The 25,618-nt window shown below is 35.5% G+C and overlaps 1 protein-coding gene and 1 long non-coding RNA gene across 4 annotated transcripts in view; both read left to right on the forward strand.

Annotated features, from left to right (window-relative positions):
- LOC111743260 overlaps positions 1-16,605 on the forward strand; it is a 102,181-nt gene extending 85,576 nt beyond the window's left edge. Inside the window, exon 2 of the long non-coding RNA XR_002781612.1 lies at positions 11,831-16,605. This is a non-coding gene — a long non-coding RNA (uncharacterized LOC111743260). The remainder of the gene's footprint in view (positions 1-11,830) is intronic.
- CADM1 (cell adhesion molecule 1) overlaps positions 1-25,618 on the forward strand; it is a 322,797-nt gene that overhangs the window by 88,247 nt on the left and 208,932 nt on the right. The gene's annotated exons all lie outside the window — the stretch shown is intronic.

Below are 25,618 nucleotides of genomic sequence, written 5' to 3' on the forward strand. Positions count from 1 at the left end.
TACTTGAGTTTACTGTTACCCAGCAGATTTATTCTTTCCATGTTTACAGTCTGAGCAGTTCGCTTCATATCAGGGTTTAGTGGTTCTGATGGGCAAAAATAGAAATATATTGTTTCATATTTTTTCACTCTGGAGATTTAATACAGGAAAGCAGCAGACAATTGGCCAAAGATGCACAGCTTTGAATATGATTCCTGCTTTTTACAAAAATATGTCTTTGATTATCTCTTCATAAACACGTGACCTGGAGCTGAAATTTTCTGTCACTGTCTTCAGTGGAGTTATGTATTAATGGTTTGACTTGGCATTATCAGCAGAAGAGCTATGCCACTACAGTATTTAAACCATATGCCAGACATGGCAGGTGGCATTGTAGATAATAATGAATTGAAGGTCTTCACAAGCCCCATGTTGCTTTGTCACCATTGTTTGTGTTTGGGGGACTCCTTTTGCAGGGACACAAAAGGAACAGGGTGAACCAAATGTGGTGAGGTGGATGTACGGTCTTTCAACCCAGAGATCACCCTGCCTTGTCTTTCTTTCACACAGCTTCTTCTAGGAAGCCTACCCTGATTATCCTAATTGAAACCAAACTGTTTCTTAGAATTTCCATTGTTTCTTGTTTTTTTACAACTCTAATGTCCTATTACTTATTTGCCGTGCATGCTAATTTTGTTCAAGTGTGTCTTCTCTCATAACCTTTGAAAGCTCACAAAACAAGTAGACTTTTAAAAAGAGATATTTCGTCTTAGTTTTTAGCTGTTTCCCACAGCATCTAACATAGGCAACCAGAAGTCAATCCATATGTAATATATGAGTGATTAATGTTTGGTGGATTAAACTATCAACTCATGAAAATGGAGGTAGAGTATAAGTATAACCATCATTTGGTTAGCCATTTCCCGATTAAAAATTGCTCTCAGACGTGTTTCCTCTTCATAACAGCACCTTGAAGTAGGGAATATTTCATTTTCCAGGTGTGAAAACTGTCTAAGGTTAAGAGATTATCCAAATGCACTGCACTACTGTGCAATTCAGTTGGGATTTGAAGCTAGTTTTTCAGACTTGTTAGACCACTCTGCCACAAGATATGCTAGTTCTCTCCCTCATCTAAGTCTGAAGTTGTGAGTTCCTTTTAAAATACAGATTGTGCACAGGAGGCCCTCTTTATCAGAGGATAAATGATGACTGGAAAAGGTCACTAAAGTGGATTCACTTGAAGCAGGTACCAGAATTTCATAGTAAGTAGAAGGAGATTTGATTGAACTTTATTGTGGAGAGTGAAACTAAAAATTAAGAATATTATTTTATCATGTATTTAACAATATTTAAAATATAATTGCAACTCTGTAATTCTTAGAATGAGCAGAGAATCAAGTGTTGATTGTTTTTGTGGCACAAATTTTCTGATAAACTTGGGTGACAGAATGTCCTTACCTTCGTTTTAGTGCTTAGCATGTCTTCATCCCTGCAGAGTTTCCCTCTTGGTTGTTATTTGGTCCAACTTTGCCAGATACTTATTGGTTAGTGATTTTGCTGATGCTTCAAGCAGTCTTTGTCATCGCTGTCATTGATTTCATGAAATTCTGCACCTTTGATAACAGTTGCAATTTTATGCTGCAGTTTGTTTTTGTATAAGCAGTATAGAATTTTCCAGAGACCTATAAAGAGTATAATTCTATGGACAGAGATAGACTTTAGTGTTGTTTGTGTGTGGATTAATTTTATAAGTGGTTGGTGTGTTATTTTAATGCTATGATGGCTTTTGCCTTCTATCTAATGATGGGGCTCAAGTGATAAATACTAAGATAAGTAGGACTCCCCGAACTAATAAAAACATATGATTATATATCATAAAAATGTTCTTCTTTACATAGTAGAAGTGTTGGCTTTCTTTTTTTATTCCCTCATCACATACTTTCATGAAAATAGAAGTCCACCAGGCTAAATATAATTGAGGTCACATACACAAAAATAAGCAAATCGTTCTAGAAAAGAACTTCATTTTAATGCAGCATTACTTAATGGATTAACAATTATATGCTCCGTGTGTGTATATAGTATTTACATAAAGGATTAATCCTTCCGAGTGTAGTATCATGAGACTGATGATAGATAACAGCTTGAGATTAATTTTAGTCTAGCAATTAAGAATAAATTCTGGAGCCATACTTCTGGGATCCTGTCCCACCTCTGCCATTTACTAGCTGTTGCAATCATGTTCAAGTTATGTAATCTCACTGTGCAGCACTTTCTCTATCTGGATAAGGGCGATATATACAGTACTTTTCTCATAGAGCTCTTTCAAGAATTGAATGGGTTAATATTTGCAAAGTGTCTAGAACAGTGCCTGCAGATAGTAAGCACTCAATAAATGTTAGTACATGTGATTTGATCATTATTTCAGATTATTACTAAAATTATAGCTTTTTTTGCAGAAGGTGGGAATCTGAAGAAATGTGGTTTAAGTTGGCCTAAGAATGCTACGTCTAATCTTTTGTTTCTTTGTCCACAGAGTCATACTCTCATAAATATTTGTTGAAAAAAAGAATGTAGAGTTACTGTTGAATGATATATGAGAGTTCATAATACTTTTGAGCAAGTATTTTTAGATCTTCTAAGCATTTAGATATATAAATTTTGCCTATGCACATCCTCTCTTGCCTCTCATGTCTCAATTCTCACCCCCACCCCTCCATGTGGAAATAAACCATGCATTTCTTTAGATTTTTACCAAGAAACCTTAAAGTGACTAATTTAATGGCTGAATGAAATCGATTTTAATTTCTTTTCTTTTCTAAACAAAGTGGAAGTTCAGTGAGAATTTATCTTTCAGTTGATTACTTGCTTTTGGGTTTTAGGAGTAAGGGTGACAGATGAACAGTAATTGAGGTGTTAATAAAATTTTGGAAATGATGAATGGTATCATTTTTTGTGGAAAATATTGCGTTCTTCCATTCTGGTGTATGCCATCTTATGAGTTATTTTTAATGGTTAAGGGCTCTTGCTGCTTGTAAAATGCTCGTTTTGGATTGGCTAAGGATATGTTAATGGTAAATGATGTCGTAGAAGTAGGGACCTCACTAATTGGCAATCAGGTTGCTCTAAATGGCAGACTTAGTACGAGACAAATTTCAGTACCGACTTTGCTTCTCTGAGAGATAATGACTTACAGGAGGAGGGCTGTGCCACCAATGTGCTATGTCACTCACTGTTCCTCTACTTTAGAATCAGTTGGAACACTATTGTTCTTCCTTGTTTAGATACGTAATTGTGAATTACTTTCGAAATGCAGAGTCAGTATAATTGTTTTAAATACTTAAGTTTGCTTCGTAAAGCTGTTTATAAAAGCAAATGCAGTATTCATTTTTAACATTGCTTAAGTCCACTTCATAATGCTGTTTAAGTGCTTTCTTACAACAATTTATTTGAGTAAAAAAAAAAAAAAAGACATACCTATTGCTAAAAGTGAAACTAGAATATTTCCAAGCTTTACATTAAAAATATCTTGAAGACCGTCACTTAGGGTTTTGTAAAAATTTTTTAGTCTGACAAAGATATGCTTCATAAAAATCAGACAACAATTCGAATGAGGAGACTTAATTACCATCTTAGATTATTGGAGTTCAAAGCATTTGCTGTGTCTCAGTTGACTCTTTTTATCAAACTCCGGTTCTATTTGGAGAGATGAAATTTTAGCAAATTAGGAAGTTCCAGTTTGCCAGTGAGGTGTATAAAATAACAGGCAACAAATGATGACTGATGATTAAATTTGATTTTGTGAAATTCTTATAAAATAGGGTAACCACTAACTTTTATTTTCTTTGACCACAAGGAATTACACTTTTTCTTAATTGTTTATTTAAAGGGTGAAATTAAGTCAGAGACTGTACGGGGTCACCACTGGGTAGGCTTATTTCGCTGTTTAAATGCCACATGGCAGACTGGAATGAGGCTGTCTTAATTTACCATATTTTAGTTTTTATTAAGTTTAAAAATGTAAGCATTTCCTATCATGTCACAACTAAATATAGTAATGAAATTTTATCCGAAGTCAGGAACATTATCCAAATCTGATTTGATGTGTGTGGGACACTGTACATTCATTGAGTGGTACAGATTGTGTTAAATGGGCCTGAAATAATGTTCAGGAAAGAGAATCACTTTCTATTTTTCTTGACACAAACAGTTTGTCACAGATATACACTCCCATCCCTATCTTGTTAGTGTAGTCGTTATATTTTTCATTGCAAGTTTTATGCAAACACTCTAGTTTTCCTTGATTAGGTTTACATGAATGCATTGCAATTATAGACTAGGTGTTATTAATATGTGCGATTAAACATGTAATTAATATGTGTAATTACATAGTGAGAGGTATGGCAGAGCTGGGCTCTATGCTGATTTATTGTATAGGCGCTGCATGCACAAAGAAATAGTTAGGATTTTATGCTTACCATGTTCTCCCACTATAAATCTGCAGTGGTTTGTCGTCAGGGTATATGCTTTTCATGTGAGAGCAGGAGAAGTATTTTTATGGTCGTGAGAACAACTGACTTATGATTGTCTCTCACTGTGGCTATATCAAATATTCTACCCAGGCACCCACAGAAGAAAGGTTTGATGTGGTATCATGGTTCTGAGTGTGCGGACAGGACAATGTGGTATCATGGTTCTGAGTGTGTGGACAGGACAGCTAGCTACACTCAGGAATGCATAGATTTTATATTTCGATTTTGTTTTAATTGATTAATTAATAATTAAATATTTTAAGCTCCATGTTAAACTCATCTTTTAAGTGTTTTTCTCTTCCATCTCTTATGTTTGGTTACTTTCCCTCTTAGCCAAATTACCCCCTTTTAAACATCTAAGAGCACCTTTTGCTTTAATTACTCCCATCTGTGCCCATCATATTCTCGCCCACGTCATTGTCGTTGCACATTTTTTAAAGCTCTGTAAACAGGCATAATGTACTCTCGGCTTCCTTTTCAGCATTTATTCTATTGCTCTTTTCCTCCCATCCCCCTTCTTGACTGTGTTTCTTGTTCTTAGAGAGGAATTCTGAATTAAACTATGCCAAGAAAAGAAAAATGGCAAAAAGACAGCATTATAAAGGACTAAAGGGGAATAGAAGCAAGTGAGAGTAAGCTTTCAGGATATGGGGAAGTACCAAGGGTAACAGGCTGCTTCTGGGACCTACCCTTTTCTCAGCTGATGGTGCTGGACACAGACATTATCGGAGAGAAGCTAAGGAACAGAGCTCCTCTGAGGCGTGAGACGGCAATGGAAGGCATACTTATGCATGGCATGGTTAATGAGCAAAGTAGCCCAGGTCATAGTCGATCGGAGTACGCTCAAGAGCTTGTGTGGCATGTTGTTTCCAGTGTTTTGGTTCGAACGTGGGGGACGGCCCAAGGGCCCAATAACTACGAGCATATAATTTTGATTCGAGTACTTAAGTAGGTATGTTTTTTTCAGGAAAGAATGAGCGTTAAAGGTTGACTTGGATTCGTATTTGGCATGTTTCCAAGGGGGACCTGGGAACAGATGTGTTGTCTGCTCTGAATGCATTGGGATCCATCCATGTTTTGCTTACAGACCCCCTTCTGTCTGGTGCACTCTGCCCTCTGAAAGCTTCCTGAATTGCTTTGTAAACAAGGCAGCTACTACAGCTGCAACTGTTGGATTTGGACTTTCGCCAGCTTGAAATTTATCCCTGCCCTAATGCTATATATCTGGGAGCAGGCAAAATGGATTTTTTTAAGCACATGGAAGCATTCCCTGAGGAAGATTGTGTGGAGGCTAAAGGAGTTCAGATTCCTTAAAACTGCATGCATTCCCAGTAGATTTATGTTGACTTTTCCTCTTGGCCACCCGGTCAGATTTCAGCACCTTTCATTTACTTTTCCCCAGTTCCCAGTTCCTTAGCTGGGCTACTGCTTCGTTAAAAACCCATCATTCCAATGCCCTTGATCTTGGTGGACCCTTGGGTTCAAGAGCACTTGCTTTGTCCCCTTGAGTGAATGAAGATTGTTTTTCATGACTGCTTTCTTTGGATGCTAATATTTAACAATTAATGAAGAGAAAGACAAGACAAAACAAAACAAAAGGAAAATCCAGAAAACAAAAAAGGGATAAAGTGGAGAATACAATTTCTTAAGACATCTTGTTTGGGGATTAGCCCTACCTGGCTGTTGCTTCAGTGACTGTGTGCTGCATGGATTTCAGGATTTCACATTTCCTTTGTGCACAGAGAGGTATTGCGACGTCCTCTTTGAGGGCCCGAATGCCAGTATTCTTGCAAAAATTGAAGTTTGGTTTTGCTTTATTATATTCTTGGCTTGTTGATGAGTTTTCCATTTAAGCCTCTTTCTTTGTCCTCCCTTATCTAGCTTTTGAAGTCTTCTGCACAGGTGGACTCCTTTATGCCTTCTCCCTAGATCAGGATTTAAAAAATGTTCGTTGCTCATCTCCTCATATACCTTGTAAATGCCTGGGCTTCTTTTTTGACCTCTTTGAACTGCTGATGTGTGACACTGCATCTAGAGTTAGTATTTGACAGTCTGCTTGCTTTTGGTTTGTTTCATATGACTGGATATTAAAACTAAAATCTATTTCATTTCAGTAGCAGCAGAAAGCACAAAATCTTGACTTTTCTGCCAGTTTTTCCTGCCAGTATTTTTGAAACAATATCAAAATGTAACTTTTCTGTTGGAATATGTGTTTTTCTCTGGCCAGCACCTCCCCCTGCCCCCAGCTTCTGTGCCTTTTATCTCAGGAGTTTGATTATTTAGGAGCCCTTCCATAGGAGAGCAATGTCTTAACTAATTTTCTTAGAGTACAGTTGATGCTGAATATGTGCTTTAGAAAGAAGAGGTATATAGAACCTTTGTGATATAATATAGCATGGTAAAAGGAGGATTAAGTGAGATTTCCCAGGATTAGATGGGAGCATATCCTTCACATGTCGTGTAATTTTAGATCACTGACCAGTGCAATTGTGAACTTTCCTACTGCTTTTGGCTGTTCCTCATGTTAGGAGAGTGCTGGCCTGCATAGCGGGATAGAAATCCAGGCCTTCGTTGATTTATTCCTTTTGGTTTCAGTCCCAGATCTTGAGCTGTGGAGGGATTGCAACTGATCAGGGACAGCCAACTAGCTGTAGTATAAATAAATGAGCTATTGTGCTGGGAAAAAAAAATTGTTGTTTGAGGAACTAAAATTATATTTTTTTTAGACAGAGGAAAATTAATACATTGAACTGTTTTTGTTTTTTTTTTTAAAGATGGACATCATTGCTTTACTCTTATCCCCAATGTTCACCTGTAAAAATAACAGTGTGGCTTTTGTTTATGCTGTTGCCAATACCAACATTTGCCACCTCTTTTGAAAAGTTTTTTTCATAGGACCCTGTTTGACTGAAAATTTGCTTAGGGCTAAAAGTTGTCATTTAGTTTCTGAGCTCACAGGTAAGTTATGCCCCCCATCCCTTTAGAACAAGGAGAACACGTTTTAGAAATTTGATAATTAAGGGTCTTATTTGCTATTAAAATGTTTATCCTTATTCAATATTCAAAAATTAAAACTCTGATTTAGATGACAGCCTGTCATTTTTCAAAGTTAATCATGAAATAAAAGTCATTCTCTTGGTGTGTTTTTTTAAACATTCTTAATGTTGATCATCAGATTGTTGTTTGTGTATCTAGTCATTTCAGCAGCCCTTAATGAACACGAATGCTCCAGCCTTTCTTCACCGGGATGCTGCTGGCCCATGTGTCATACCTGTGCTTGGTCCTTTTTCTTTTTCGTCGTGACGGTTTTGCATTGAACTATCTACTGGTTCAGCTTGAAAGACCCTGGCCTCATTGTAAACATTATTAACCAGAAGTGCTCACAGTCTTGGAAAAGTGCAGTAAATAGGTGAATGGGGACTTTTTAGCCTCCGCCCAGACCTTTGTAGCGCTAGAGTGTTGTCGACGTTGCAGGTAGTAAGTCATTACAGTTGTTCCTGGTGAAATTCAGTAACAATAGCATATCACACTGAGTGTGATATAGGAAACTGCATCTCGTGTGTGTGTGTGCGTGTGTGTGTCTATGTATACATGATCCTAGATTATTACATTTTTATTATGCTTCCTTAACCGTGGGGTAGTTTACAATTATATATCACTTTTCAACATACAAATTACACAGTAATGTATAACCTGACATTTATTACGGAAATTGCAGTTTTATTTAGTTATTTCATCTTCATTAAAGGCATCGTAGATGATCTGATTTTTTAAAAATTAAACCTCTTTAAAACATCTTAACATCCTAAATATATTCTGAGGTCTAGCATACTCCAGAGAGATTTGGTTTAATTTTTTTCTGAATAGAAATCCTTAAGGAAGCAACTGAATATATGAATAATGAAGGAGGAAGTATTTGGGTATTTTTAGGGAAACAAAGGCAGCTTTAATTTTAGAACATGGGGTCCAAAGATACCTTGCATGTTTTTATACCTATATAAAAAAACCAAAAAAAAAAATGCCTTAATGAAAAGAAATGTAAAAACCCATCAAAGTTAAGCAGAATCCAATTGAAGAGTCATTTAATAGTAAAGACTCATATTTTATTATACATGTTCTTTTTGAAATTATGTTTTACATTTATAGAAGAGCTTATAGAAAATAATATACACAGGAAATACATAACCACACCTAGCTTTGTCATGCCTTGTCCCATTTTAATACTTTGCCCTATGTGCAAGCCCTCTCTATACACTGGTCTCTTCCTCATTTTATTCCCTGTCCTCCTCCTCAGGGTTAAATTATTATTTTCAGTTAGTGTTTATTATTCCCATATCTTTTTTAGTTGTTTTCCTGTAAACGTGTCCATATATATTATGCAGTATATTTGCATGTTTTTAATAAAGTATTAAATATAATGATATACTTTCAAGCTGCCACATTCTGAAATTTGCTTTTCATCTTCACCCTTTGTGAGATTTATTCATTTTGATGCTTGTAGCGCTACTTCATTCTCACTGCTGTATATTACTCCATTTTGTGCATTATTTATTTAATCAACTTTTGATGAGCTTCTAGGTCTTTTCTAGTTTTTGACTCTTACTCCCAATGCTATGATGAACATTCTTATACATATCTCCCTGTATGTGTCTTTTGCTTTTGAACACTTGTAGGAATTTCTCTAGGGTAATATGCCAGAGGTGGAGTTACTTTGGACATACCTTATTCTCCTTCACAAGTCTGTCCCTCGCTAACGTGGTTGTGCTCCCTGATGCTGTCACAGGCACTGTGAGCGAGCTCCCATTGCTTCCTGTATTCTCCAACATACCATATAATCTGGTATTACCAGATGATAACATTTTTGTCAATTCGATGGCAGTGAAAAAATATTTCCTTGGTTTAATTTGAATTTTCCTGATTCATGGGATTGAGCATAATTTTATATTTATTGGCCATTTGGATTTTCTTTTCTGTCATTTGCCTTTGTCTGTTTTTCTATTGGATTGTTTTGTCTTTCTGTTATGTAGAAATTCTTTATATTGGTTTATAATCCTTTGTTGGTTATATGCATTTCAAGTGTATTGCTTGCTTTTTTACTTTGTTTATACTGGTTTTTGTTGTACAGAACTTTTTAATTTTAATGTAGGCAATCTCAAGGTTGTAAAAATGCTTTCTCTCTCTCTCGCTCTCTTTCTCTCCCTCCCTCCCTTCCCTCCTTCTCTCTCCCTCCCTTCCCTCCTTCTCTCTCCCTTCCTCCCTCCTGAAAATTTTAGAATTTTGTTTTTTATTTTCAGTTAACTTATCAAAAATTTTCGTGTGTGGCATGAAGCAAGGATCTAATTTTAGTTTTTCCCATATGTATATCTATATCGGTTCTGTTTTTTTAAATTTTTTAAATGCTTAAAAGTTTTTTTTGAAAACAATTTTAACTGAAAAATTTCAGACTTAAAAAAATTGCAAAAATAACACAAAAAATTCCATAGACCTTTTATCCAGGTTCCATAAACGTTTCTGTCCACCACAGTAGGTTAAGGTACTATCTGCCACATTTCTCCACAGTTAAATTTCTTTTTCTTTTGGTAGTTTTAGCATCTATTCTTGCTTCTGGTGTTTGCCAAGTGATTTTCTGTTTCCATCATTCTTTATACATTTATTTTTTTGGAATGCTATAGCACCGTTTATGAGAGTCCATTTTTTCCTTCACTGACTTATCCTTTTCCATTTATAGTGATTTATAAATGTACATCTTTGCTAGAATCTGCCAAGTCCCCTTCTTTAGGGGTTTGTACCATTTTGCCTTCTCACCAACAATATACAAAGGTGCCATTTCCCTAGCCTCACAGAGTATGTTGTCAAACTTCTGGATTTTCGCCAACATGATCAGTGAAAAATAAATGCATGTCTCTTATTAGGAGTAACGTTGAGCATCTGTTCATATGTTTTGGGCCATTTTCACTTGTTATTCAGTATACTCTATTCATATCTTTTTGCAATGTTTTTCTTTGGGGATGTTGGTGTTTTTCTTTTAGATTTTTTAGCTCTTTATATATGAGGGATATCCCTTTGTGATAAGTTGCAAATATTTTTTAAGTGTGTTTGTCTTTTGACTGATAGCATTTTTTGTTATGCAAAATATTTCCATTTTAAAGTAAATTTTATGTAAACAAATTTATTAATCTTTTATTTCTTGATCAGCTTTTTCTCACTCTCAGTTTATAATGGAATTCACTGATTTTCTTTCAATAATTATGTAATTTTATTTTTTATTCATTTGGAGTGTATTCTGGTATATAATGTGAGATATGGATGCAATTTAATTTTTTGTGTATAATGTGAGATACAGATGCAATTTAATTTTTTTTCTAGTGGCTATCCAGTTGTTCAGACTGGATATTAAAAAGTTCATCTTTTACTCCATTGATTTGAGATGTTACCTTATCATATATTAACTTCCCATGTATACTTGGGTCAGTTTTTGAGCTTTTTGTTTTGTTTCATTTTCCTGTTTGTTTATCTATACAGCAACTACATTACTTATAGAAGCTCACTGTCTGTTAGGGTTAGCCTCATTCTCACCCTCCAATATACAACACACACACACACACACACACGTATACAGCACAATATTTCTTTCTCAGGTTTTCCTGGTAATTCCTTGTTTGTTTTGATGTTTTTAATTTATTTAAATTTTGAATTTTGTAACCAACATATCTAGTTAACATCCAGATAATTATCAGCTCTTTGCTCTTTCTAGAAACTTTCGTCACAACCTAGTCTTGACCAAATTTTTTGTTTATGTGTCAGAACGTGCCTTTTCTGTTTGCTGGGTGCAAAATTTTGTACATATATCACTCACAATTTTGGGAATTTAAATTTTATGTGGGATTATGAAGCAATTTGAATCATGTTTAAGAATCAGGAATATCCTATAGTCTAGTCTCGTATCAGATGTGTATCATATAAGGTCAATGGGTAGACTGCAAGAGGACTGTGAACCCACTGAAGCTATATGAAAGATGTCTGCATGCAGTTTTCTGGAGAAGATCATCAAACATCAGTTTGATATGTTCAAACTTCTCAAAAAAAAATAAAGACTGTTTTAGGTTAAGGTGGGCAAAAGCCTGGAATTTAAATACTCAGTAACAAAGAATGCGAGATGGCCTTGAGAAATTAAGAGCTATGAAGAAATAGCTCTTATGCTGTTGTGCTCAGGACACTTGATTATAAAATGGAAGTATATTTTAATATTTTTGTGGATAAAGTTTCTAAGAGGTAAATGTCTGCATTACAATAATGATCTTCTCTCTTCTTTCTTTTAGGTAAGTGAAAATCTTATGCTTGGATACATCGACTTCAGAATGAATGGATGTTTGAAGTTCCATCCCTCATCTCTGACGCTGTGGTAGGGACTTGTGGTTGACATGTGTGCTCTGGTCTGGTAAGAGGAAGGGGATTGCCTTGACAAAAGAAACTAGACTATAGTCTTGTAAATTTTTTGCTATTACTTGTTATACATGTTTTGTTAAGAACTCTTTATATGTGTCATCTCTGAGATTACACAGAAGAATGAAAAGATGGAGTTCCTGCTTTCAAGTTCCTGCATAAAGAACTTGGGTTTTGTAGTTGTATCAGGTTTGAATTCCACACTTCCATTGCTAATTGTTGGATAGCTTTCTTCCTTGATTTCTTCATTTCTTAAGTGGGTATAATAATATCTACTTTATCAGATTGCTAGGAGGATTAAGTCAGGGAATTCAGTGCTTATCAGACTGTTCCAATATATAGATTTCCCCCTCTCTTCATTTCTTTTCAACTCAAGCTTTATCCAGAATGAAACAGCAAGGTCTAAAGAGCAAGAAAATAGAGGTCAGCTCTCCTCCTCTTGTCTGAAGTGTTTTTGGCTGAGATTCAGGAAATCTTGGAGACCAGGCGCCAACGATTTTGTGAAGGAATCTGTAGAGGGTCTCAGAAGGCACTTTCCAAAGCAGCAAACATCCCCTTGAACTTCACAGTCACATTAGAAAAGCTGAGTTAAGTGTGGCTTAGGTATTGGTTCAGAAGTGGCCTTAGTTGAATCTCTGTGAATATGTTAGAACATTATGCTGGGAAAATATCCCTTCGTTTAATCTAAAATGGAATTCAAACAAATGACTAAAGAATGTAAGCTGAGGTCTTTGATCTCATATGATTCTTTAAATAATTGTCATATTGTTGTGTTAAAAATTATCTAGCTATCTAGCTTATAAACATATGAACAATATTCACTGAGAAGGGGAAGTATATACAGTCTGGTTTGGAAAGACATAAATCAGAAAAGGCAGAGGGAAATGCAGGCATGGACAGTTTATTGTGTATGGCTCAGATGACCCTTACCCAATTGCTAAAGGCCAAACTAGAAATGTCCTTCTCTAAGGAGAGCCCGGGGCCAAAGGAGACCACAGCTCATCGCACATTCAGCGATTAAAATACCTCCAAATTAGTTCCAGTGAATCATTTTAAATTATTTTAAAAGATCTTTATATTTTAATCAGAGCCTATTCACGACCAGTTAATTTGGGTGGCATGTTCTAAAATTATTTTCCTCCAATGATGTGTTGTGCCATTGCCTTAGAATGTGGAAACCTCATGGAAGGAGGGAGATGTTGGGAAGTCTGAAAGTACCAAGGAGCTGACAATCTTAGTCAGATGTTTATTGGATTAAGAGTAGATTAAGATTTTGTTCTTGCCACTTGATTTAGGTAGAATAATGTTAGGATTGCTACTCTCGTTAAGAGAGCGGGTGATTCCACAGATGTTAAGAGGTCTGGCAATGTCTTCATATTCCCAAATATTCAGGGAAGACGACACTATGGCATTACTCTAGTACATGCTTTTATTTTGGATGTAGTCTTTTGTTTAGAAAAATAATGCTTTAGAAGTCTTTGATAATCTCTAAATGTGTACCCCCTCCATTTTGCTAATCTTTCCTGCAATCAGTGAAATTCTGGGTCTTGTTAAGAAAAGTTCTGACTGCATGAAACGCTTTCTTACTCATCATAGTAAACATGTTTTTTATTGTCACTTTAGAAGAAAGAATACAGGGCTACATGGATCAGATGTTGGTCCCAGTTAGTCTTGTATGCCTGGCACTTAGTGTCCCATTTTGCGTCTGGGTAGAGACTTCTTTCTTATTGTGGCAGCATCTTTCTGTCATCTGGAAGTTGTCCCTTTTGCACCTAGCTAAGGTAGAGGAGCTGTAATATTTAGTATTTCCATGTTCTTCTCTTAAAATTGTTGGCTCAAGGTACCGGTATCCATCATGAGGTGTTGAGTATCATCTATTAGTTGCCAATCTTCTGCAACTAATAGAAAGAATTAAAATAGGAGCAGAAGAGATGGACAGGATGAGTTTTTAAATTATAGCACTGAGTAGCAACTGCTAGTCAAGAATTTTTTGGCAGTTTGTTAGAATCTCATTTTAAAGCAGTAACACACTCAGAGTTGTATTCAAACACTGAGATAAATGCATCAACCTAAATTCATGGTTTTGTTTTTTACCATGTAGCTGCTAATTATTGAACATAACGAGGCTTATTCATAATTTCTTTTCTCCTGCTTGATAGCCATAATCCTGTATTTGTGCTGCTGTCATTCCCATGGTAACAGACTAATGTCTGAAGCATAAGATTATTAAATACAGAGCAGTACATTAAAATAATGCTAAGGTTCTGACTTACAGAGAGACTTTCACACTGGGGCAAACTTCAGAAAGGAGAACACTTATACAAAAAGCAATTTACTTGGCCAGCAATGTTTAGTATTCCCATAGCTATTATGGAAGAGATTTGTTTGAATTATAGCCTCTTCCTTCCCAGCCCATCATCTCTTTTGGCTTTGCAGCCAAGTCTTAATCTGGTGTTTATGATGTCAGTCTGTTGCCATGGGAGTTATTCTGTCACAGATGCATCATGACTTCACGGCAGGATAGAGGCAGAAGAAAATTTAGAATGAAACAGAACAACTCTAAAGTTAATCTCTAGCATATCTGTTCTGCAAAGAAGTATTCCCTTCACCTTTATGTGCTATTAAAAAAAAAGTTAGTTAAGTGATCTTTTGTTGAAAGTTGGCCCGTTATAAATGTCGTTGAAATCACCAAAATGCCAAAAGCCAGCTCTAACGAAAAAATGTTATACAGCTTGACCTTAGGTCTTTGAGAGTGGTCAAGATTTATGTTTTTAATCCTATGTGACAGTAACGAAGCACAGCCATGTTTGTAGCACATAAATTGATACACCGATTTTCCTGAGTTTCTTCTAGGAGAATGTCTTCTATCTTAAATCTAATGTGGTCACAATCACAAGGCCATGCTTTTTGCCTTACACCCTATGCTACCACTGCCCCTGTCATTAGCAAATATGTCTTTACTATTCATAGAGATCTTTGGAAGTGCTGTCAAACTCAGAGGTGTCTTTGAAGCCAAATTTTGTAGTGCTTGTAAGCATGTTAGCATTATGGTGCCTCCGGGTCCCCTTCATCATCTGCTATCTGGGACATTCTCCCATTTGGATGGCATAAAAATAATCTATACTCTTTCCTGGGGATGAAAGATTCTGCAAATTTAAGCTAAGTACACAGGTGGTGCTCTGCACACGTGAACTCTATGGATGTCATGAACCAGTAGTAAAACAGAATACATGTACCTACAACCATTTTTAGTTTTTTTTTTTTTTGGTTAAAGATAGGAGGGATATAGGAGCTGGAGGGGAAGAAAATGTTATGTAAAGAGTAAAATCTTTTGGACCATATGTTAATAATATGTACAATCAGAACATTGATGCAATGAGTTTTTTTTTTTTTTAAATGAATTACAAGGTTTAGGATTGTCTTCTTTGCATCCTTCTCCAGCTTTGAACTTAATAGAGGGTTTTAATGTTCTTTCCCTTCTTAGAAGAAAACTATGGTAGGCCAGGCTAAGCACGTTTACTTCTTCAGACACCTCTAATTGATGCCAATTTGTCACTAGAAAGCTGTGGTAGTCAACTTAGAATCTGCATAACCTTGTTTTGAGTTTGTAATAAGATTCTCTCCTTTCTGCTCTCTCACCCAAATCAGCATCCATAACAGAATAATACTGTGCGGTATAAACCCATGTCAGCATAATATGCCATGTACCTTAATAATGATTTTTCCAGCATTTTGTTGAGCTAGCTTCAGTAACAGTAGTGAGTATATGTGTACATGATTTTCTTTAAAAATCAGATATTGATTAATGCATTGGTTCAATGATTTTTCCTTTTACTCTCCCCCCGCCCCAAGATGACATCTATGATAAATCTTAAAAGAGGTAGAAGAATTTATTTGGTTTCAATATTTTGAGCCAGTGGTCCCAAACCTGGGGAGCTTTGAAAACCCTGATGCCTAATTTCATTCCCTTAAGACTGTGGCCTAATTGTTTGGGGGTGTGGCCTGGGTTTTGGACTTTCTAAAAGATCTGTAGATGATTCTAATATACAGAAAGATCTGGCAGCCTTCTGCTTTATGCGGTAAAGCAGGGGTCCCCAACCCTCAGGCCAATAAGGATCATGGGCAGATTAGGAACTGGGCCACAGAGCAGGAAGTGAGCAGCAGGCTTGCGAGTGAAGCTTCGTCTGTATTTGCAGCCACTCCCCAGTGCTAGCATCACTGCCTCAGCTCCACCTCAGATCATCTGGCATTAGATTCTCATAGGAGCACAGGTCCCTGGTGCCAGAAAGGTTAGAAACTGCTGTAGTAAAGGCTGAAAATTCAGATATAAAGGGCAAGTCTCAGTATCACAGGTGTACTTGATTTTTGAAATCTACTTGGTCTCTCTCTACTTTATGCTGAATCTGTCCCGCATGGTACTTTCTCACTTCCTTTCTTAAACACACATCATTAAACTGATCCAAAAGTTCTGACTCATTCTTTTTTCTCTTTCTTCTAGAATGAGAACAATTGATGAGCTCTAATTACCTCTGATATTTTCTTTGACATGCTACTTTTGTCTTAAAAAAAAAAAAAGACTCCCAAATTTTAGAAGATTTTGAATTAAGACTATGAAACAACAAAAAAATTAGGTAGTAAAGGAAAGAACAGAGTTCCTGTTTTAGAAACTTGATTAGCAGTGGAAATTGAACTTTAGTTTTTGATATTGGGTTCCACACTACGTACCATCGTGCTCAGCCTGCATGTAAATTGTTTTCCTGAAGCTCTTTATAAATGAGGTGACATTAAAAAATAGTTTAATCATGTTTTCGTTTTTTCAATATGTAACGCTAGAGGAGAAGAGTAAAAGTAGATTTCTTCATCTCATAAAACAAAGTACCTTTGCAATAAAGTTCTGACTAAAACTTAACCCAGTATTTTTTCATTTATCTTGGTTATTGCTTTTCACATGTCTTGTGGTTCTTGTAAACATGATTTTCCCTCTGGATGTAGATTCAAAGCAAAGGTTATAAAGGAAAGTGTTGGTATCCGAGCATCTTGCTTCTGATGTTTAGCCTTAAGAAATATATTTGATCTTAAAAGAAAAGAAATAGGTTTGCTTGAATTTTCTTACCTTTCCTTCATATTCTCATTTACACTGTATCTATGCATAGCCCTAAAACTTGGTTTAGATAGAGATCTGATGTAATTTCATGAAGCAGTGCTGTCAGATGACTGCAAAGGATGTTCATATTTCTGTTGACAGTTTTGTAGATATCCGAAGAGCACGTGCAGATGTTAACGTCTGTAGATCTGTATCTGTAAGGACAACCATCATCTTCGTTTTAAACATTTGAATTCTAAGTCTAAATGATTACTCTGCTTGTACAGATTATTAAAAAGGACTTTCATAAGAGCTTGGGTAGTTTTTTCTTCTGACCATCCATAAAGATAGAGCTGTTTTTATAAATTCAGCCTTTTCCTAGCAAATGATTTATCATTGTGATCAGTGACTCTATATTTGTTTGATTTATTTGGAAGTCCATTTATTTTCAATAATTTTAGTTTATATTCATGGTGAAGGTACAATGCTAATGCAATACATGCTGTTTATTTTCTCTTTTTTTTTCAGGTTTGTTCCTCTTTCATAGCAATGTGAGTTAGGAAATAAAACTTGTAAGTGTTCCTGTTTAAAAATTCCCTGTCAAATTTGATATTGAATTTTAAAAGAAGAATCCTAACAATATAATTTTGGAATGAAAGGACCCTATAGAGGTTATTCATGGCTATGGTTTATTATTTGCTGTTTTTTACTTAAAGGGGATTAAGGATATTCTATTTCTTAAAAATGCTACTTCTGTGTTTTCCTGGTACTGCTAACATTTGCTCTTTTCTTCTAAAACTTTATTCTTCTTGCTAATAATAACTCAAAAGCATATTTTGTCCCAACTCTTCTATGAAATCTTTCATTAATTTTTTTATTGTAAAGGTAGAACATGTTTATTTTAATGAATAAAAGAAAATCGATAAAAGTATAGTTTAGAAAATAAAAATTCAGTTATAATCCTATTACTCATAGATAATACTCATAATAATATCATCTGCCTTCCTTTCATATCGCCCTGCATGGTTCTGTACAGACTTGGCTTGCTTTTATTTATTTAACATTGTATTATTTGTATTTATAAAATTCTTCAAGCATACAATTTAAAGACTGTAATAATAATTGACTTAGTGGTTGTACCATAATTGACTGAACTGGTTCCCCATTGTTAATTCTCTAGATTGTTTCCAGAATTCGCTATTGTAAATAATGCTTTAATGGACATCTTTGTATTTGATTTTTGTCTATAATTTAGAGTATTTCTTTGGAATAAGTTTTCACAATTGAAATTGCTGGATCAGATGTAGGGACATTTTTTAGCTCTAAATTCTTATTTCTGAAAACTGTCTAGAATGGTGATTTTAATGTCACTCCTACTGGTTGGGAATGACCATTTTACTGCACAGTGATATGTCAGGGACTCTTAGTTTAAAATTCTTTGCTGTCAACTCTACTTTAATAAATAATAATTTAAAAAATATTTGCTAATTACTCAGGAAAAGTATCATTTTAGTGTTCATTTTATATTGGTGAGTTTATTTTTCTCTGAATGTTTATTAAGTACTTGCTGTTCTGTTTAAGTTCTTTACTCATTTCTGCATCAGTGTTTAAGAATGTGTGTATGTGGTCTTTAATCATTTGTAAGTAGGCTTGCCATAATAAAGATAATAACCTTTTATCTGTCCTATTATAACTCTTTAAAGATTCCCCACCTAATTTTTGCCTTTTCTGCTTGAATAAGAAGAGCTTCAAGAAATCATTTAGCTTAATGAATAATTCATTCATTTAACAGACATTTATTGAATGTCTATTATGTGACAGGCACCAGGGCATATTAGTAAACTAAACAGTCAAATATCCCACCCACCGTAGAACTTATTTTTGGGGAGGGCAGGGGAGAGGGATAAGAGTGAGAAGTAAACAATTAACATACAAAATGAACAAGTTCTCTAGTGTTTTTAGGATAAGAACAACTGTGGACAAAATAGAGCAGGCTGAGAGGGACTGGGAGTACTAGGGAGTGGTGCAGTTTTAAATGGGATGGTCAGGAATGGGCATAACGAGAATATGACAGGACAAGATTTGGATTTACTGTTTTTACTTTTGTGGAAATATTTGTTCTAAGCAGTGATATTGTCACTGTGGGCCAACTATTTTTAATATTCAGGTTTAATTCTGATTTGTTAAAATGAGTACAATTAGACATAGAATTTATGCAGGTCTCTCTCTCTCTCTCTCTCTCTAAGGATAGACAACAGGAATGGAATCACCTTGGTCCAGAACCTTCCACTTATGTTCCTGGAGGGTTTGGAAGTAATTCTTCCTGCCTGAATACATCAGTAGGAACTCCGCGTTTGGTCGGCCCCACCAGCTATAGCATCAGAAAGATGTCTTTGTGGCCCCTATGTCAGAATGCACATAGCTCTGAAGAAGGTTTATAAATGTGAATTGAGGGAGGAGAGGCAAGAGGTAAAACTGGAGTGGTATTTATTTACCACTGGATAGAAATAATTTAATCTATTCTGTATTTAAGTCCTCGGGTTTAGTTTTATTTCAGGAGAAAACAAGAGAACAATAATAGGAATGAGTTTTCACTTTTCGTTATTTCTGTGTTGAAATTTCAGGGATTTACTCTCCTACCTCGTATCTCTCTCGTTTTTTTTTTTTTTTGCCTTCTTTTTCTATTTTTATTTCTACTCCTTCATGTTCTTGCTTAATTTAGGATGTGATAGCGTGATAGTGTTGCTGGGTGTTATTTTTCTCTGGCACAACCATTGCAGTTGCTTTTTAGAGCCGTGTTCCGAGGCCATTCATATTTTGGAATGGAACTATGTTGTTTTGTTATTTATCACTCAAGTCTGAAAGACATCGTGACCATCTTGCTGATAAAGAACATGAATGCAAAGAAGAAGAAATAGTGGTAAACAGCCCTAAGAATTGTGCTGCTTTGAAAAGGAACATGAGATCATAGAGAACTTCTTTATTTTTGTTCATTCAAATTGATGAATTCTTTAACTTGTATGTCTAATTGTGTTCATTTTTTATAGTTTAGTGCAGATAGGTTGTAAGATTCCAGAAGCTAATACACATTGATTTCTTTCACAAGTTTGGAGACAATCGTTGATTCATAAAACATGACAGGAACTTTGGGTAATTGTCAATTGTATGACTATTTTTCTTCTTTGAATTCCTATTGCTTTGCTATCGGCAGTCATTAAATAGATTCAATTTGAAATCTGAATGACAAATTAGTGTATTCTTATGAATGTGCCTCACATAAATTTTAAATGAAGTGTTTGATTTTTTCATCCAGATCAAGTTGGCAAAAGAATTTTAATTATTTCATTGGCTGAGTTAGGAGATTCAGTTGAAGTTCAAGATTACTCAAAAGCAGGCTATAGTAAGAAATAAATATAGTCAAATGCTTTCAAATGTATATCTTAAACAGAAACTGAACTATAATAATTGTTTAATTAAAAAACTTCCCCTTTTGATTTGTTATACACAGTTCTCTTAGTAACCCCCACTTTTTTAAAAAAAATAGCCTGACCTTTTGGTAGTGACTGTGGGAGCCTCACATGCTATATAAAATGAATGGTGCTGCTGTTTCACTTCTACTTTCAACCTTTCAGTTAACCAAACAGTTATATCTCATCATTGTCACCTACTTTTTAAAATCTCTGCTGTTTTCTCTACTCTCCCCCTCCCTCCCTTGCTGTTCCTCCCTCTTTTGCTCCTGCTGTCTCTCCCACCCTCTCTCTCTCTCCTTCCCCAGTCCCTTCTCTCTCTCAGTGAATAATACCACAGTGAGCTCTATGCAGAGACAGGTTCTGTGGACAGAATTATTGACTTGACCAATTGCACTTGTAGAATACCAGAGTTACTTACTAGGACTGAATTGAAGAATTATAGCTTGCATGTATGCTCCTGAGCATCAGAGCAGGAAGGGTAAGAAATGGGACTGTTGGGCTCAACAAGGTACAGTATCGTGATAGTGAAGCCACCATTATGCTTCATTCTTGTTAGTGTTATCTTTTCTTTTTCCCTTCTTTGAGGTGGGGTGAGGTGGGGCACAGTGGGATAATATCAAGTGATCTCATCTTTTGATGGCTCAGAATAAGCAGAAAAGAGGCACCTGTAGCTCATGAATGTGTGGATTAACAAATGTAAATAAGTTCTACTAAAGACTGTCTCCTAGCATGACTTCCCGTTTCTTTATTTTAACAATTTCCCATCTTTGGGACTAGAAAAAAGCTCAAATTAGATTTGTAGAGCCGAACAGTATCATTTACTTTATACAGCAGGTGTCCCTGAAGAACTTAAGTAAATTAAACTTATTTCTATTCTGTAAGTTATTATTCTAAAAATAAAGTTTATTTTTATGATAATGTTATTATATAAGCATTGTATATTTGAAATGCGCAGAAAGCAGAAGGGAAAGAAATCATATATAAGCCATCTCAGGAGACGTGACCAGTGTTGGCATTTTCATGGATCTCTTTCTACCCTTTTTTCTATAATTTTTTTCCGTTTTTATCTTTCTACTTTACCTACATGTGATCATACTGTATATATCATCTTTATTCCTGTTGTCACTTAATATCATGTCATGTGTTTCCAGTTGTTGGTATAAACTTTTGTATACACATTTAAAGGCTGCATTTAAAGGCTGGAATTTACATAGCTTAATTTTATTAACCATTAGCCCAGTTTTAAAAAACATTTGATATTTTTAAATTTTTTGCTTTTATATACAATGCTGTGGCAGCCATCTTTGTGCATAACACTTTCTCCATATTTTTCTCCACATTTAAGTGATGTTAACAGAAATAAGGTTATGAAATTAGAAACACTGCCATATGCCATTTTAAATTGTATGGGAGAGGTGGTTGGTCTTTTTTTTTAAAACTTTTTTTGGGACATAGTTTAAAATTTACTGAAAAGTTGCAGTAATGGTACAAAGAACACCGCATTCCCATTAAAGAGATTTACTTTTACTGACATTTTGCTCCATATGCTTTCTCATTTGTGTGTATGAACACTTTTTCCCTGGTGTGATCTTTCACATCTTTATACATTTTTTTTCCTGCCCCTTTTGAGAGTAAATTGCATACATCATGTCTCTTTGCCTCCAGATACTTCAGAATGTATTTCCAAAGAATAACAGCATTTCTTATGTAACTATAGTGCAATTATAACTTTTTGGAAATTTAGCATTGACATAATGCTTTAATCTGTCCGTATTTCAGTTTGGTCAATTGATCTAATGGTATTTTTATATCATTTTTCCCCTTGCAGTACAACATTCATCACATATTACATTTAGTTATTATGTCTCCCTTAATGGGGGATCAGTTTTTTCAGGCTGTTTGTCTTTTATGACTTGATATCTAAACAAATACAGCCCTCCTCCTCCATTTTTTAAAAAATAGGTCCTCATTTGGGGTCATCTGATGTTTTCTCATGATGAGATTAAGGCTATGTTTTCTCAGCTGGAATAAATACTTAAGGCATGTCCTTATGTGTATTATATCCAGAGGTATTCAATGTCATTCTTTCCTTCATTGGTAATATTAATTGTGATTATCTGGTAGAGGTGTTCTTTTTTTTTCCACCATGTGATGAATGTATTTTTCCTTACAGCTAATAAGCAGTTTGTGGGGATACACTTTAAGTCATGGAAATATCTATTCTTCATTAAAAATTTCTCCTTCAATTTAACTTCTATTGACAATTCTTGCTTGAACCAGTCTTTCATATGAGTTTCCAACTATAGCATCTTTACCAGTCAGTAGTCAGAATTCTCTTATAAAGAACTCTCCTTCTCCATCCATCCATCCATCCATCCATCCATCCATCTATTATCTATCTATCTATCTATCTATCTATCTATCTATCTATCTATCTATCTAATCTTTTATCATTTGTGTTGCCTCAAAAACTCTTTTTAATGGTTTATTCCTTATTTTCTTAAACATTTTATGTTCAAATTCTCTCAGATTTAATCAGTGGGAGCCCCCTCAGGTTGTCTCCTGTGTTCTTTTGACGTGCTCCCACGTGTTTTGAGAACTAACTGTTTTCTCTGACATAGATTTCTGGGCTGATCTTGTACCTTCTCTGCTGTAGCCCTATAATTGTTCCTTTACTTTATTCTTCTAACTTTTTTTCCTAAGCAAGCATACTTATACTTCTCAGGAATTCAGAGGGAACAATGAGCCACTCTTGATTCTGGTAGCCAACCTAGGGTTTTTATATGGTAGGAAATAAGAAAGGTTTGGTTCACAAATGGGGTAAGTGCCAGAGACTTCATAACATATCCTTTTTTAGCCCTTTTGTCTGTTTATCTTGGTGACCAAGTTCCCTAATTTCATACACTGTTTGACTACCTTTTGGGCTTTTTTCTCTCTCTGAATTCGTTGTAAGCTTTTAGGTGAGAAATTTCACTAGTTTTCACTCTTCTAGTTGAACTTTGAAGAGTGGTGGGCATATCAAGCACGTGCATTTTTCAAGAGTTAAGCTCCTGATTAAAATGCTTTTAATAAATACAAGAATGCTTAAAATATATTTAATATAAAAGGCTGACATATACTTCAGCTCCACATGGGATATAAATGTGTTCCTCCTTCTTTGGGTCTGTGGGTCTCAGGCCTGGTGGGTCCCAGGTCTGGCTGTGATCCAGGCTCGTGGCTAGGAACAGGACCCCAGATTTAGAATGTTACATTAGTGTAATACGGTGCTTGCACCTAAAATACGTAAACATACTTCAGCTTATTGTATCACACATGTGTGGCTTAATGTTACTATTGTACTCTGCTGTGTGTGGAGCCATGTGGTCCCGGGGAGCAGAAGGGGAGCATAAGAAGTGTGTGCGATACTGCACTCCCCACAATAGTACTGCACTTCTAGAAACAGAAGTGTGCTCCGCACAATAAAGTTGGTACCTGCTGTTTCATTCTCATGTCAGCCTCTTGTGCATTCTTCCAACTGGGCATCTCGCCATCAAACCTTCCCTTCTCAATCAACTTGGCACTGACAGGTTCATTGTGAAACTTGTCAGCTTTCTTTGTTAAATGTTTGGAATTTGTGGACTTCACCTATGAGATATTCTTATATTCTCTTCTTGTTCAAAATTACATTTGGGGTTTTTGGAATGATGGGCTCACAACAGGTAATCCTGAATGACTTAGTCAACCGCCAGGCAGCTTCAGGTGATACAGTGTTCCTGGACAGACCTTGATTTGTAGAAGGAAGGGCACAGCAAACTTGGCAATTGCTCCTTTCATCCCTGCAGGTAGTTTTGTTAGAGATAACCCATGTAACCTTAATATCTAAATGTTTCCAGTTTTATCCTGTTCTTATGTAGGAAAAATTCTAGTGCACAAAAAGAAATAAAGTAGCTTGTACACCCAGAGGCACTTTGAATTTGTGTCCAAAGGGCTGTCATTAAGCTTCATTTGCATTTTTATACTGGGCAGTTGTGACTCTTGTAAGTCAAAGAGAGTAGAAATGGATATGAAAGGAGGCTGTCTTTGTGCAGCCTGTTAACTGTTCTGAGAGGCCTATTTGAATGTTGAAGTGAGGGCTTTAATCCACTTGTATTTGGGAAGGATTTTCTGACATACAGATTGTGAGGTCTTCTTGTTTAGGTTAGCCACTAGTCTAATAGGTGCCTAAATGAGGTAGGTTTTTTTCCCTTTACTCCTTCGAATTTTCCTAGCTATAAGCAGTTAATTTGGCTTTGTATTAGATAGACCTCACACACATTCGAAGACAAACTGAAAATAAAAACCATTATTTTGAATGCACATATAATAGAATAATTGAGATAATCGTCAAAATTATGTCCCCTACTAGAGTCAGATTAATGGCACTGCAATGGCTAGGTAGAGGCATTTCTTTATACGTAGGTTGTCTCTACCAAATTAATAGGTAGAGACCTGTATTAAAAGTACTCATATGTTGGAAAAGCTTTAGAGTATCTTGAGCATTTTACTCAGGAGCAGCAAATCTATTTCTACAATTTTATATTTTTTAACATGTCATGTTGTTGAGCCTTTTTTTTTCTATATACGTTTGATTCGTGTATTATTTTTGACTTGTTCTTTTGAATTTTAATTGAAAACTTATTTTTTTTAAAAAAACAAATATTTAAAAATAAGTATATGCGTTCAACTAGGTGATAGAAACTAAAATGAGTATGAATGTATGTTTTCTGTAAGGTTCTGAAAGCAATAATAGGATCTCTTTAAGCTCTATCGTATAGGAAGGCTAGCGATCCATCAAAAGCACAGGCGTGGATTTAGGTCTTCTATTTAGATTAGGAATGTTAAGAAAGATGGATGGTAAATGTCTTTTAGCTGCATTGTCCCCAAAACATGAAATGAAATCTAAAGACTCTCAAAGAAGGTTTCAATTACACTAGCAAATGACTTGAACAAGGATTGGGTAAGGGGAGGTCACGGGCCAATGGAATGCCAGTTGTGGATTTATATTGTTTAAAATGAAAACATTATTTCCATTAACCCCTTTCCACTAACACCTCCACTAGAGTTATTTTCAGGTTGTACATTTGTAGGTGTTA

Source organism: Pteropus vampyrus, unplaced genomic scaffold (genome assembly GCF_000151845.1).
Source record: "Pteropus vampyrus isolate Shadow unplaced genomic scaffold, Pvam_2.0 Scaffold110, whole genome shotgun sequence".
NCBI lineage: Eukaryota > Metazoa > Chordata > Mammalia > Chiroptera > Pteropodidae > Pteropus > Pteropus vampyrus.